The 16,592-nt window shown below is 33.7% G+C and overlaps 1 protein-coding gene and 1 long non-coding RNA gene across 45 annotated transcripts in view; both read right to left on the bottom strand.

Moving 5' to 3' along the window:
- The window catches only part of LOC127944672 (basement membrane-specific heparan sulfate proteoglycan core protein), a 262,930-nt gene that overhangs the window by 120,311 nt on the left and 126,027 nt on the right, over positions 1-16,592 (bottom strand). The window lies entirely within an intron of this gene.
- Positions 10,372-15,231, bottom strand: LOC127944682 (uncharacterized). Of its 2 annotated transcripts, none has more exons than XR_008150404.1 (4): positions 15,137-15,231; positions 12,932-13,037; positions 11,165-11,266; positions 10,372-11,031 (listed from the first exon to the last, which is right to left on the bottom strand). It is a non-coding gene; the product is annotated as an uncharacterized LOC127944682 (long non-coding RNA). The 2 variants fall into 2 exon arrangements; XR_008150405.1 differs by having other exon boundaries at positions 10,372-11,023.

Here is a 16,592-nt window from a genome sequence, read left to right as displayed (position 1 = left end):
GACCGAGTTTGGCGGCAATCGAGAAAAAAACCTATGACAAGTATTTCAAATTCCAGAGCATGCGCTTTTTACATAACTCTAAATAGCTGACTTCCTGATGGGCGGAGCCTATGACATGCAATACGAAAGTTGTTTGGCACGATGAGATCTATATGTGTACTGAGTTTCATATGAATATGTGCAAGTATGTGTGAGCTATACATCAACATTTCTGACTGTGTTCCAGGGGGCGCCGTAGAGCCCCTGTGCCACGCCCGGGTCCCAGCCTCTGCAGGCTCCTAAAGGCCACAGATTCCAAAGTGTGCGCAAATTTTCAAGAGTTTTTGAGTATGTTAAGGACCCCAAAAGCCCCCACAACTTTGACGAAAAATTTGAATACTAAACCCTAAATAGCCAACTTCCTGTTGGGCGGAGCCTATGATATGCAATACAAAAGTTGTTTGGATTGATGAGATTTATATGTGTACCGAGTTTCATACGTCTACGAGCAAGAATGTATGATATATGGCCCTCCATATTCCAGGGGGCGCTGTAGAGCCCCTGTGCCACGCCCGTGTATCAGTCTCTGCCCGGCCCTAATGGCCGCAGGTTCCAATCTGTGTGCCAATTTTCAAGACTTTTTAAGCACGTTAAGGGCCCCAAAAGCCCCCGAGACGTTGGAAAAAAATAATAATAATAATAATAATAATAATAATAATAATAATAATAATAATAAAAAATAATCCTAAGGAAAACAATAGGCCTCTCGCCCTTTGGGCTTGAGCCCTAATAATAATAAATATAGCTGCAAGCAGCGATGGCGGGCTCAAGCCACCAATGCCATAACCCCCCCGTGGCACCAGGTAAACTGCATCCACAATATCCCTCTGGCAGTGAGGTTTTAAAGGATACGGCAGTTAAAGGGTTAATCCGAATCATCTAGACTTTAAAATCACATTCACAGAACAATGTATATATATATATATATATATATATATATATATATATGTATATGTATATGTATATGTATATGTATATATATATATATGTATATATATATATATATATATATATATATATATATATATATATATATATATATATATATGTATATATATATATATGTATATATATATATATATATATAACTTTAGTAACACTGTACAATAAGATTTTATTTATAAACATTATGTTAACATGAACAATATTTATATAGCATTCATTCATGTCAGTTAATATTCCAAACTTAAACATAAAAACACATTGTTTTATTGTGATTTTTTTCCAAGTACATTTTACCAATTCCAAACCATATCAATCTTAATAACTACCATTATTTTTTATTTAATCATTTATGAGTGCTATACAATAGTCCAGGAAAGCTGGAAGAGAAAAACTCCTTATATTCATGTGTGCAGAATTATTAGGCATGTTTTCTTTTACAGATGAAATGCGCTAAAATAGAGTTTTAACTCAAACTGTAAGGTCGAAAATTATGAAATAGCCATGAGAAATATCAAACACAAATGCAATACAGAAATGGATAAGTTAAGACTTGACCATTGTACAAAAAATGCTGACTGGGTCATGAGGTCAGAAAAGAAGAAGAAAAAAGCAGGTCAAGAAGAACTGACAAAAAGAATTGCAAAATAATTAGGAATTAATGTGAAGATTAATTTTTAGTCAATTCTGCAAGACAGACTTTTCAGGAAAGGAGGTGGAATAAAAATGAGCTCCTAAATCTTAATCCCAGATTCTGGAAGATATATTCCTCAAACCATCGAACAAGAGGAGGTGGTGCTGGTCCTTCACGAGTCACTCTAATCTGTTCATAAAGCCGATATATAAAGCCGATATATATAGTATTTCACAATACTTCATGGTATTCTAATTAAATAATTTTTTGGAATCTTAAGTCTCTCAGAGCCTGACACCGAGTAATTCTGGAGACTCCAGGAAAGTGGCAGTTCTGTAAAATGTTGGCGCTGGAGACTAAATGCTCAAGAATGCTCTAAACCTTCAAGAGTCACTCAAAACATATCTGTCCATAAAGCCTGTAAAGAATTATTCTTAATATACAGTTCACAATACTTCAGCTTGTTATTCTAATTAAGTGAGGGTCATTTTATCAGTAAAATTCCTAAAATACATATTATTTTATTTGAAAGATTTCTATAAATTATTTAAATCATACTCGTTTCTACAATAATTATTTAAAAGTAATCCCATAGCTCCCTCTGGTGACCATTATTGGTACTAAGAATTGCAAGCTTGATTTATAAGTTATGATAGTTTTAATTTTAGGCTGGCTCTTGAAAATGAAAAAGCTATGAAACTTACTGTGCTTCCTTCAAATGAGAACTTCTACTTAAATAAAAAATTATGAAGAGTTAGAATGAAAAATTTTAAAGATATAGTAAAATAACTATTGTATTTTTTTATGTTACATTAATAAATCTATATGGCAACACCATTTAAGCTATCCTAAACCCATTCACAATTTAACATCTCAGTATATTGGCATCATGTTGAAAAAGGAGTATGGAGTAGTATGAGGAGGAGTATGAATTCATTTACAGGCTGATTTTATCATAAATCCACAATAAAATTTATTTTTCTGTTCTGTAACAATCTGTGTTGTTGTTTGTTTATTTTTATCTTTTATTTTTCATAGGAAGATAACTGATCCTTTACTCTCCTTTTTAATAAATGTGCTTATAAACCAAAAACAAGCTATTTATAGCTGTATTTATAAACTGCTTACTACTGACTATTAATATTGGGACAAGGCTTTATAAAGCATGAACTGACTATTTACTTTTTGAGTTTGAAATTATTATTTGCAGCACAAATTAGGGTTTTTTAGGATTTTTAAAAATCCCTAAAACTGTCAGAAAAGGATAAGGCCTAAGATTTCTATGTGAGTGGCTACATTTATTTGTTTTATAACTATAATGCATAAACTATGAAATTATACAAAATGTATAAAAAAGTACAACAGTCGTTGTTTTCCAATGTTTTTTTTTTTTTTTTTTGGATTTACATTAAAAAAAAATAGCCTACTGCAATCATTCTAAACAGCTTGAATAAAACCTGTTAATATTTATTATAGACCACTGTAACTGTGTATAATCTAACAAACAAGTTTATTATGAAAATAAAGGGTGTACACCAGATAAATTGGACGATAAAGAAATTGCTAACAATAGTATAATAGAGCATGTTTTATGTTTTTAGGCGTTTAGATGCAGAAATGGACAAATCAAATGTAAAATAAAATGTAATTGATTTAATTAAATATAGATTAATTCTTGTTAGAGCAAAATAATAAATAAATAAATAAATAAATACGTACACACATTAAAAAAGCAGCCAAGATGAATGAATTTCATTTTTTATATAGATTAAAATTGAAGACAGAAGCAGCTGGTATATGCGGTCACTTAATATTAAAATCCAGTAGATCCACTTCAGATTTATTTCTCAACAGTTTATGTTCACGTGGCTGTTTTCGTTTATATTCGCCAAGCTATTATGTGTTTTGAAATAATCTTGACCGTGATGTGTTCGTTCTTACGACGAAAGGCAGAATCCTGCAGCTCGAGAGAGATATGTTATTCTGCCAGTCGCGCTTTCAAATAGTCTTGCACACTTAAACGGGTCACAAACACCTGCATTTAGCTCTTGATGTGTTACAATGGGTTTTTTGTGTGCATTTGTGGTAATGTTTTATTTAAAAAAGCTCTTAAACAAGAATAAATTCGTTTGTTTTGAGCTCGACACTGTACGCGCTGATCGGAGGCGGTGATTTCAGATAGGCAGCCACAAATATTTCATTTTCACACAAACAGTTCAAAAACATCTGAATTTAGCTCTTGGTGTGTTCTAATTGGTTGATTGTGTGATATCGCTGTAATAATTTATTTTTAAAAGCTATAAAACAGGAATAAATTAGTTTTTTTCTGAGCTCTTTACTCCAGACTCTCGTGATCACAGCGGTGATTCATCTCTCCTATTTCTCACGTATCTCTGGCCAGAAATAATTTATCCATGAGCCCTGAACCGGTAATAATCAGATATGTTGGTTTAGCTTGTCAGTGTGAATTAAATCTAAGTATTTATTTGTATTTTTAACCGATTTAAAAGTGAAAGTAAAAGTCCGGGAATTGAACCTGTAGGGGCGCTATTTCTCTCAGACAATGGAAGTCTGAAGCACATATACTAAAACAGAGGGACAAAGTGAGATGAGATGTCTGAGAGTTTTTTAATTTTCTGTTATCCATACAGTGTTGTAAAGTCTTGAAACTATGCATATTTCCTCAGAATGACTTTTTCATCTGTATGAAAAAATTCTTTGACGTGTTTGGAAGCTGCATTTTAAAAATACAATAATGATTCCCTTTGTAAGGTAATTTCAAAAAATCACCACGGCAAAACCATTCAAGCTATCCAAAATCCATTCACAATTTAAGTTCCTATCAGAAATACTGATGTGTGTTCAGAGTTTTGTGAAATTCTAAGTATGTTATTTGCCTCAAAATCACCTGAGAAGTATTCCAGTTTGACATGTTGCCACGCCAACAATTTTTTAGATATCAATATCCCCCTTGCAGATTTATATCGGCTGTGTTTTAACATTATTCTGATGAAGTTTGAAGCAAATCGAGTAATAATAAGATGCTGAATTCAAATCATTTTGAAAATGACACACTTCCTTCTGCCAGTTGGTGGCGCTATAACTTTGACTCCTAATAGTCACATATATGCGATCGACATCATACAACAAATAATCTGATGAAGTTTGATTAAAATCAGGAAATGTATGTGGACGGTATTAGACACTTCCTGTTTCTCATTTCTCGCCATAATTTCAACGCCTCGCCACGAGCAAACCGTTCGAGATATCAAAAATCCCCTGGCAATTTTTCATCCCCAGTGTCTTGAGATCATGTTGACCGAGTTTGGCGACAATCGAGAAAAAAACCTATGACAAGTATTTCAAATTCCAGAGCATGCGCTTTTTACATAACTCTAAATAGCTGACTTCCTGTTGGGTGGAGCCTATGACATGCAATACGAAAGTTGTTCGGCACGATGAGATCTATATGTGTACTGAGTTTCATATGAATATGTGCAAGTATGTGTGAGCTATACATCAACATTTCTGACTGTGTTCCAGGGGGCGCCGTAGAGCCCCTGTGCCACGCCCGGGTCCCAGCCTCTGCAGGCTCCTAAAGGCCACAGATTCCAAAGTGTGCGCAAATTTTCAAGAGTTTTTGAGTATGTTAAGGACCCCAAAAGCCCCCACAACTTTGACGAAAAATTTGAATACTAAACCTTAAATAGCCAACTTCCTGTTGGGCGGAGCCTATGATATGCAATACAAAAGTTGTTTGGATTGATGAGATTTATATGTGTACCGAGTTTCATACGTCTACGAGCAAGAATGTATGATATATGGCCCTCCATATTCCAGGGGGCGCTGTAGAGCCCCTGTGCCACGCCCGTGTATCAGTCTCTGCCCGGCCCTAATGGCCGCAGGTTCCAATCTGTGTGCCAATTTTCAAGACTTTTTAAGCACGTTAAGGGCCCCAAAAGCCCCCGAGACGTTGGAAAAAAAAAAAAAAAATAATAATAATAATAAAAAATAATCCTAAGGAAAACAATAGGCCTCTCGCCCTTTGGGCTTGAGCCCTAAATATAGCTGCAAGCAGCGATGGCGGGCTCAAGCCACCAATGCCATCGCCACCCCGGTGGCATCAGGTAAACTGTGCCCAGCGGGCACATGCATTCACAATATCCCTCTGGCAGTGAGGTTTTAAAGGATACGCCAGATAAAGGGTTAATCCGAATCATCTAGACTTTAAAATCACATTCACAGAACAATATATATTTAACTTTAGTAACACTTTACAATAAGATTTCATTTGTAAACATTATGTTAATATGAACAATATTTATATAACATTCATTCATGTCAGTTCATATTCCAAAATTAAACATTAAAACATTGTTTTATTGTGATTTTTTTTCCAAGCACATTTGACCAATTCCAAACCATATCAATCTTAATAACTACCATTATTTTTCATTTAATCATTTATGAGTGCTATACAATAGTCCAGGAAAGCTGGAAGAGAAAAACGCCTTATATTCATGTGTGCAGAATTATTAGGCATGTTTTCTTTTACAGATGAAATGCGCTAAAAAAAGAGTTTTAACTCAAACTGTAAAGTCGAAAATTATGAAATACCCATGATAAATATCAAACACACATGCAATACAGAAATGGATAAGTTAAGACTTGACCATTGTACAAAAAATGCTGACTGGGTCATGAGGTCAGAAAAGAAGAAGAAAAAAACAGGTCAAGAAGAACTGACAAAAAGAATTGCAAAATAATTAGGAATTAATGTGAAGATTAATTTTTAGTCAATTCTGCAAGACAGACTTTCAGGAAAGGAGGTGGAATAAAAATGAGCTCCTAAATCTTAATCCCGGATTCTGGAAGATATATTCCTCAAACCATCGGACAAGAGGAGGTGGTGCTGGTCCTTCACGAGTCACTCTAATCTGTTCAGAAAGCCTATATATAAAGTCTTAATATATAGTATTTCACAATACTTCATGGTATTCTAATTAAATCATTTTTTGGAATCTTAGATCTCTCAGAACCTGACACTTTGTAATTCTGAGACTCCAGGAAAGTGTCAGTTCTGTAAAATGTTGGCGCTGGAGACTAAATGCTCCCTGATAGTTTCACACCTAATTCATTTAACACACAGACACACACACACATTACCCACAGTGACAGAGGGACAGAGTGACATCAGATGTATGATAGTTTTTTAATTTTCTATCATCCATATAGTGTTGTATAGTCATGAAACTATGCATATTTCCTCAGAATGACTTGTCTTCTATGTGTACATTTTTTTGAAGTGTTTATAAGCTGCACTTTAAAAAAATAAAATACATTTACTGGTTACTTTTTTACTGTTATTTAAAAAAAATCACCACGACAAAACCATTCAAGCTATCCAAAATTCATTCGCACCTCTTCTGTAAGATAAATTCTTTAAACAGTGGTAAAAGAGGATGTGGTGCTGATCCTTCAAGAGTCTCTGAAAACGTATCTGTCCATAAAGCCTATAAAGAATTATTCTTAATATACGGTTCACAATACTTCAGCTTGTTTTTCTAATTAAGTGAGGGTCATTTTATCAGTAAAATACATAAAATTCATATTATTTTTCTTTGAAAGATTTCTATAAATGATTTAAATCATACTTGTTTCTACAATAATTATTTAAAAGTAATCCTATAGCTCCATCTGGTGGCTATTATTGGTACTAAGAATTGCCAGCTTGATTTATAAGTTATGATAGTTTTAATTTTATGCTGGCTCTTGAAAATGATAAAGCTATGAAACTTACTGTGCTTCCTTCAAATGATGACTTCTACGTATATAAAAAATTATGAATAGTTGGAATTAAACATTTCAAAGATATAGTAAAATAACTATTGTATTTTTTTATGTTACTTTAATAAATCGCTATGGCCACACCATTTAAGGTATCCTAAACCCATTCGCAATTTAACATCTTCAGTATATGGCTTCATGTTAAAACAGTTTGGTGTGAACTACTTGTGTCTTCTTGGAGGAGAATTAATTCATTTACAGGCTGAGTTTATCATAAATCCACAATAACATTTCTGAGTTCTGTATCAATCTGTGTTGTTGTTTGTTTATTTTTATTTTATTTATTTTTCATAGGAAGATAACTGACCCTTTACTCTCCTTTTTAATAAATGTGCTTATAAACCAAGAACAAGCTATTTATAGCTGTATTTATAAACTGCTTACTACTGACTATTAATATTGGGACAAGGCTTTATAAAGCATGAACTGACTATTTACTAATGAGTGCAGTTATTATAAAGTGTTATCAATGCATTTGCTAATGTTTACAAATTAGACATTATTTTACAGTGTTATCAAATCCCTTAAATGATTTGTAAGTGTTTTGTAATGATTTTATTGACCTACAAGCATTTGTGAAAGTTCTGCTTGCATTACAGCTTAGTCTTGATCTGTGAGCTGAACAGATTTACTGTTACATCCATGAGATTATGTAAATTCAAATAAATATCATGTCACAGGATGTCAGAGGTCAGTATCAAATTAATTTGAAATTATTATTTGCAGCACAAATAAGGTTTTTTAGGATTTTTAAAAATCCCTAAAACTGTCAAAAAAGGATAAGGCCTAAGATTTCTATGTGAGTGGCTAAATTTATTTGTTTTTATAACTATAATGCATAAACTATAAAATTATACAAAATGTATAAAAAAGTACAACAGTTATTCTTTTCCAATGTTTTTTATTTATTTAAACTTTTTTTTTTTTTTTGGATTTACATTTTAAAAAATTAGCCTACGGCAATCATTCTAAACAGCTTGAATAAAACCTGTTAATATTTATTATAGACCACTGTAACTGTGTATAATCTAACAAACAAGTTTATTATGAAAATAAAAGTGTACACCAGATAAATTGGACGATAAAGAAATTGCTAACAATAGTATAATAGAGCATGTTTTAGGTTTTTAGGTGTTTAGATGCCGAAATGGACAAATCAAATGTAAAATAAAATGTAATTGATTTAATTAAATATAGATTAAGTCTTGTTAGAGCAAAATAATAAATAAATACGTACACATATTAAAAAAGCAGCCACGATGAATGAGTTTAATTTTTTATATAGATTAAAATTGAAGACAGAAGCAGCTGGTATATGCCCCAGATAGCACACGTACGTCGCGGAGACGTCTGCTGAAGAGCGCATCATCTGATAAACATCGGATTCCTTTTTTATAGTCGTATTTTGATCGTCTGTAGATCGTCTGTTTGAGCTGTTAAATTAAACGTCTACCCTACCTCTAAATGACATCTATACGACGTATATTTATCACCCGAAATATGCCGGCATATCCGTCGAGAACGGGAAGCTGCTACTTGATTAATTTAAAGGGAAATACTTGAAGAAATAACGATCATTTAAAATCCATATTCTGTGATTTGTTATTTGTACAGGAACGTATATAGCATGTTTAAAAGCAAACATCACATTATTTTGTAGACATACATTTATTTATTAAATGTATTATATTCCGTTGATGTTTTCAAGGAGACACAAACACTTTTTCTTTACTTATGTGCACAGAATTACACTGTGCGCTTTACGTTAACATTAATGTCTAAATGATCAGACAAAAGGTGACATACTTTACTGGAAACAAACAAGAACAAAAGCACAAAAAAATGTTTTAACAACGTAATCCATCATGCACTTTTAAATCGGTTTGTCCAACTGTCCCTGTTAATGGAGATAAACGCGTGTGGAAGTTATTTTGTACAGCGTGTTAAGATCATTGACTATTTGTAGGATTTAAGTGTTCAACATTTCAAGATTAGTGATTGTACTTAACACACACATATATATATATATATATATATATATATATATATATATATATATATATATATATATATATATATATATATATATATATGTTGAGCAAGTTACTCCAAATAAACTACAGTATGATTATTTTGTACTTCAAGTGTAATAACATTACTGTACTATTTACACACTTGTAAATGTTAAACTTGAGATGTTTGTTAAATTCACTATTGTTTTAGACAAATGTTCAATAGTCTATACAGTATTTAATGCAATTACTGTACATCCTGCCTATAAGTGAACTCCAGAATAATTCTGAGCAATAGACTACTCAATAATTAGTCCCATCAACACTTACCTGTCTACATAACTATATAACTTCCTGGAAAGTTCAGCTTTAAGCCTTCTCAAACACTACTGAACCTGCTATTTGTGGTCTTCAGGAGCACTGCTTAATTACAGACAGGGCTGTTGGAGCAATGTTGAATTTGACAGAATTGATCACCCTGATTATTATAATTAAGGGGTGATTCATGGCTTTAGTTCATGTAGTTCTTTACCTCCACAGCATTAAAAATGTGGAATGTACACCCAGCCATGGCTTACCTCACATATTACATTTAATATTTTATTTAAAAGCACCATTAATATGGTTTCAGTATCTATTGAGAATGGTTACAAAGACACTCATTCTGCGCAGCACCACTTAAATTATGACAAAGTATGGTGAGAGCAATTAAAAAGTACAGGTCCTTTTTAAAAAAAATTAGCACATTGTGATAAAGTTCATTATTTTCCATAATGTAATGATAAAAATTAAACTTTCATATATTTTAGATTCATTGCACACCAACTGAAATATTTCAGGTCTTTTATTGTTTTAATACTGATGATTTTGGCATACAGCTCATGAAAACCCCAAATTCCGGATGAAATATGCTAATTTTTTGAGATAGGAATTTGGGGTTTTCATGAGCTGTATGCTAAAATCATCAGTATTAAAACAATAAAAGACCTGAAATATTTCAGTTGGTGTGCAATGAATCTAAAATATATGAAAGTTTAATTTTTATCATTACATTATGGAAATAATGAACTTTTATCACAATATGCTAATTTTTTGAGAAGGACCTATATATTAAGCCGTCTTATTGCTCTCATGGTACCGTGATGTCATACTTCGATCGGTCTGCACAGCACTGCTTCAAGTCAAACACACCTATTATCTCTTCTAGGGAAAGATCAAGTGAAGTTGCTTTTAAATAATAACCTTGAGATATATTCAATACAAATATTAAAAACATTTTAATAACTGAATGGACAAAGGTAGGCAAGACCATGCTACATTGTGAACAGTAACAAATCAGGGAAACTGTTAGGCAAGACTAAATTATTTGAGTTTGATATTGTGTAGAGATTATGTTGTGAATGGCATCTCTCTCCAGAACAGAAATCCATAATATTGGCAGTGTGCAGGGTGCAGACACTGGCGATGGACTGTGAGGAGACACAGGTGTGGGACAGATCGTGACCAGGGCTGAATCTGGGTGTCTTAGGAGATCACAGGCTGGTCTGTCCTAAAGTACTGGGTGAAGAAAAGAAACAGTAAGAGCATTTTATGTAACAATGTTCACAAAAAGAGCATCACATCATATAAAATATATTATTATTCTTTAGCTTGGGTTAAACTAATTAATTTTACTGTGTTGGAACATTACCAGCTATGCTTATGATGTCTCTATTTGTTTCTCTGTTTCGGCTGGGATCTTCATCCCGTGGTAACTAGGATTTACACAAGCTCCAGTCTGGATCCAGAACACCTGAGAAGAGATGATGCTGACCCTCAGAGGACCTCAGATGATGCTAACCCTGAATCAACAACAGAACTAACAAATATTGCTACAAGTGTGACTGCATTATATAATAATTGCTGTTAATAATGTTCATTGTCTGGTTGACTACGTCTTTGATAAATTTTTCTGAAAAATCCTGTCATATGCACATAAACTGACAGTCACCACTTATAAGCTACTAATAAATATTTTAGAAACTTAATTTTCTGTAAAGTTGCTTTGTAATTATTTGTATCGTAAAAAGCGCTACACAAATAAACTTGAATTTAATTGAATTAAAAAGATACTTTAAATCTGACATTAAAAACCACCAGTAGGTGACAGCAGGTAACTGTTAATAAGTGAGTAATTAAAACAGTTGATTCATTCAGGAACAAAAAGCCTTCATGTTGCTTAGACACGCAAAACAGCACTGTGGCTTTGTTTGGAATTATTTTTTTGGTGAAATAGTGCAAAAACGTAAGTCTCTTAATAGAACGTATAGTTTATGAAACTGTTGTAAAAAAAAAATTATTACATTTATATATGGTAATTTTTTGAGGAAAAAAAAGGCACTCTGCCATGTGAAATTTACCAAAATTGATTAACTATATTTAAGAGGTATTAATATACACATGTTCTTCCCCCGATGTCTTTTAATAGACTGAACACACGTAATGCATACACTCTGTAGGTGTTTTCAATGACTACGTTTACATGCAGCCAATAACCCGTTCAAAACCGGGATATTAGCAATAACCCGGTCGCGCACGGCCATGTAAACACCGGCAAAAACCCGGATATGCTCATATCCCGGTTTTTAAAAACCGGGATATTATACCTGGGGTAGCCTTTTCTAACCCGAATATTTGGTCTTGTAAACGCGTTTCGGCATATCCCCATCAAAATGTGTGTTCTGCGCATGTTCTATTCGCAAGGAATCTTGGTCTTTTGAGTCTTTGGATACAGGAAGAAGAATCGGAAATGACGCATATTGCGTCTTACGTCCAGACGCTAACCGTGCGTCGCCGTTTACATCGGGATATTGGTGACTGATTACACATTCCATGTATACAGGAGTAACTCTCTCTGCTCACGCATGTAAACGGGTTATCCCGAATGTTTCAGAAACCCAAGTAGTGACCTTAACCCGAATTTTAACAGCTTGTAAAGGTAGTCAATGTTTTTTTTTTTTCGTTGTTAGAATATTGTTCAAGATAGCTCACTTGTCAAGGTATTACTTTACTATATCATGTTTATGTGTGCCATTTTGTTTGTTCTATCTGAAGTCTCTCACAAAGAGTGAGCCTCAGCGCAAACTTGTATTCTTCAATTCACTCTGATGACGCAGGGGAAGAAAAAAAAAATCTTCGGTCTGTCCAATGATTATAAACAGTCATTAGGTCCATCAGACTGAAGTGACCAAATATATTTAAGACCCATCTTATCTGAATTTAAGACATTTAAATACTTTTTAAGGCCTTATATTAGGAAAACACTATTTAAGACATTTTAAGACTTTTTGAGGACCTGCAGACACCCTGAATATAGCGGTTAAATATAGTGGTTATCAAATTGATCAGAAAAATTAAAATTATTTGCAGCTTAAAACAAACTATTCACTGATCAACAACACAATCTTTAATTAATTACCTCATCCGAGTGATATAAGAGGTTCAATAGTTGAGGATGGAGGAGAGGGTCCTCACCAGGCCTGGTTTCCACAGCTGGTGCAGCCAAGGCAGAAGAAACAGGGAAACTAGAGAAAAAGAAAATGTGTGCCAGACACATCACTCATATATCAAAAGGAATAAATATAGTACACAGTTAATAATAATAATAATAAAAAGTGTTTTACAACAAGGTGTCCACATTGAGTGTGTGGGTTGCCATTGTAAAAATCACTACATCCAACATCCACAGTAAGACAGGACTCAAGCCTGTATTAATGGTTACAGAAATAATAGAATATAATAACAATTGTTTGTTATGAAGCTATGGTAATTTTTGCATTTATCTCTATACTAAATGTGTTCAGGTTACCGTTTTTCATGATTACCAGACTTGTAGAGAAAAGTTGTTTTTTTCTTACTGTGTAGTGAAGAGGCATTCATGGTTTTACATGTGGCTACCATGACCTAAAAAATGTTTAGTACTATGGAATATGGTGAGTTTTAATGAGCAAATATAAAGAAAAGCAAAAGCTATAAAGACCCAACTCGGAGAAGCTGTCAGAATACTAAATATTTTCATATATATATATATATTTTTTTTTTTTAAGACTTAACACAGATGTTGTTTAAACAAATTTATTTTCACCCAACTTAACTTGAGCGCTTTACTGCCAAATATCCAATTTCATATAGAGAAAAAATAATTAATAAAAATTACCATTGCCACTGTGGCAAATTGTGTGGCACTGAAATATTCAGGGCAAGTGTAATGTGACACACAGAGAGAAAACAATAAATGTACACATTTCAATATTTTCATACTCTTTTAGTACTGACTGTCAAATTAAATTTAAATTGCCTAATAAATATAATAACTAATAAAATAAACAAATTTTAAAATATCTTCAACATATGGTGAAAAAAAACACCCATTAAATTTACAAATAAACAGAGGTAGCAAACAAGTAACCTTTGACATTATGTCCTTGAGGTAACCCTCACCCTAAAAAAACAAACAAACATCTGATTTAAGCAATATTAAACCATTAAACTGTAGCAATATTTATAACAACTCTAAACATGAACACATTGTGTTTCTTGTATTAAGCTCAGAAAAATAATAAAATAAATTTAAAAAAATATATATGAATGAATGTCACGTGACCGTAGGCTACATATATGCGATGGCCGTTGTAATTTGTATCAGATGACCGTTGTGATTTCCTCAGCCTACTGTACCCTCAACATTTTTTGATTATTTTCCCCACATTAATAATCTGTAAATAGAACCAGTTGTATATATTAAGTTCCTGTTCATTCATTACATGTCTTTCTACTACTGTTGTTTTAAAAGTTAATTAGTCGTCTTTAAGTTTGTTTGTAGTTTGTCGTCAGTTCGTCAAGTGGTTGGTAAGTAACATTTATTTGGATTAATCAGCCTTTTGATATCTTTACGTTTGATTATATTCGAGATAAGAATCATTATACATGTAAACACATACACTTAAATACAAACAACCTAACTTAAACTAAATACTGAAATGTTAAGGGCGCTTTTTTCCCCTCGCGAAAACAGCTGATGTACGTTACGTCATCAAATTCACTTCAACGCCATTCTGAGCGAATCCAATCATCGGTCGGGCGGGATAATCTGAAGCGCTGCCCTGCTCAATACTGATTGGCTATGGCCTATTGGTACTGAGGAATATAACGTAGAAATGTAAAATGTTGCTATACATTGCACTTGCACTGAATCTAAAATCCATCGCTCTGTACCCTCAAATAGTATACTTTTCAGGGACACCCATTTGTGATGGTGCAAAAACTAAGTGGACAATCAAATGCACTTGTATTTTACACCGCAATAACAAGTAAGATTTACACTCAGCGACTTTTCGAAATTGCTCACTAGTTTTCATTCATTCCTACAAGTTTGCTTTAGTATTGGACGTCGTAATGGGCTATCTCGGATTGATTTAGACCCACCAGCTCTGACAAATGTAAGGCAAGTCAACCATGAACAGAGGCTCCGAGCTAACGTAATAACAGCGGCCCGGATCAAGTTACACAAGCACTAAACGTATATGATGTCCAGTTAACATACACGAGATCACAAAAAGTCCTGTTCAGTGACAACAGTTTAACAAACTCACGGTTGCGGGATTTCGTTTCAAGTTCACCTTACCAAACCATTCAGACTTCGCTTGTACCATGACGCTGATCAATTTTCTCAGTTGAATAAGGCTTTGAACCCGTGCCATGTTGTTCTTGCAGCGCGACTAGTGATGTGTCGTTCGTGAACGAATCGTTCTTTTTGAACGAATCTTTTAGGTGAACGAATCGTTCTCGTTCACGTAATCCACTGACTCATATTTCTTGCAGACGTATGAACATCTGATTAACATCGTTTAAAGAGCGGATCCTAGACGTTCTAATTTATTTACGTCTGGAATACATAGACTAGGCGTCGTCTTAACAGCTGGCAGGGACGTCTCGGCGACGTATGCCAGATGAGCAAACGCCCTAAAATATACATCTGCCAGATGCAAAAGACGACATCGCACAGACGTCTCCGCGACGTACGTGTGCTATCTGGGGCGGTCACTTAATATTAAAATCCAGTAGATCCACTTCAGATTTATTTCTCAACAGTTTATGTTCACGTGGCTGTTTTCGTTTATATTCGCCAAGCAATTATGTATTTTGAAATAATCTTGTCCGTGATGTGTTCGTTCTTACGACGAAAGGCAGAACCCTGCAGCTCGAGAGATACGTTATTCTGCCAGTCGCGTTTTCAAGTAGTCTTGCACACTTAAACGGGTCACAAACACCTGCATTTAGCTCTTGTGTTATAATGGGTGTATTGTGTGCATTTATGGCAATATTTTATTTGAAAAAGCTCTTAAACAAGAATAAATTCGTTTGTTTTGAACTTGTGACACTGTAAGCGCTGATCGGAGGCGGTGATTTCAGATAGGCAGCCGCGAATATTTCATTTTCACACAAACAGTTCAAAAACATCTGAATTTAGCTCTTGGTGTGTTCTAATTGGTGAATTGTGTGATATCGCTTTAATATTTTATTTGTTAAAGCTATAAAACAAAAATAAACTCGTTTTTCTGAGCTCGTCATTCCACACGCTCATGCTCAGAGCGGTGATTCATCTCTCGTGTTTCTCACGTATCACTGACCACACATCAATTATTAATGAGCCCTGACCCGGTAATAATCATATATGTTGGTTTAGCTTGTCAGTGTGAATTAAATCCAAGTATTATTTTGTATTTTAACCGATTTAAAAATGAAACTAAAAGAGAGTCTCCTCCCTTTCAGTCGAATTTCCCTTTAAGGAATTGAACCTGTAGGGGCGCATTTTCTCTCAGACAATGTAAGTCTCAGCACATAATACTCAAACAGAGGGACAGAGTGAGATGAGATGTCTGACAGTTTTTTAATTTTCTGTTATCCATACAGTGTTGTAAAGTCGTGAAACTATCCATATTTACTCAGAATGACTTTTTTTTTTTGTATGAAAAAAGGTTTTGAAGTGTTTGGAATTTAAAAATGCAGGACAATTAATAATTCCATTTTTACTGTCATTTAAAAAAATCACCACGACAAAACCGTTCAAGCTATCCAAA

This window comes from Carassius gibelio, chromosome A23 (genome assembly GCF_023724105.1).
Source record: "Carassius gibelio isolate Cgi1373 ecotype wild population from Czech Republic chromosome A23, carGib1.2-hapl.c, whole genome shotgun sequence".
NCBI lineage: Eukaryota > Metazoa > Chordata > Actinopteri > Cypriniformes > Cyprinidae > Carassius > Carassius gibelio.
This window is presented reverse-complemented; position numbering and strand designations above follow the sequence as displayed.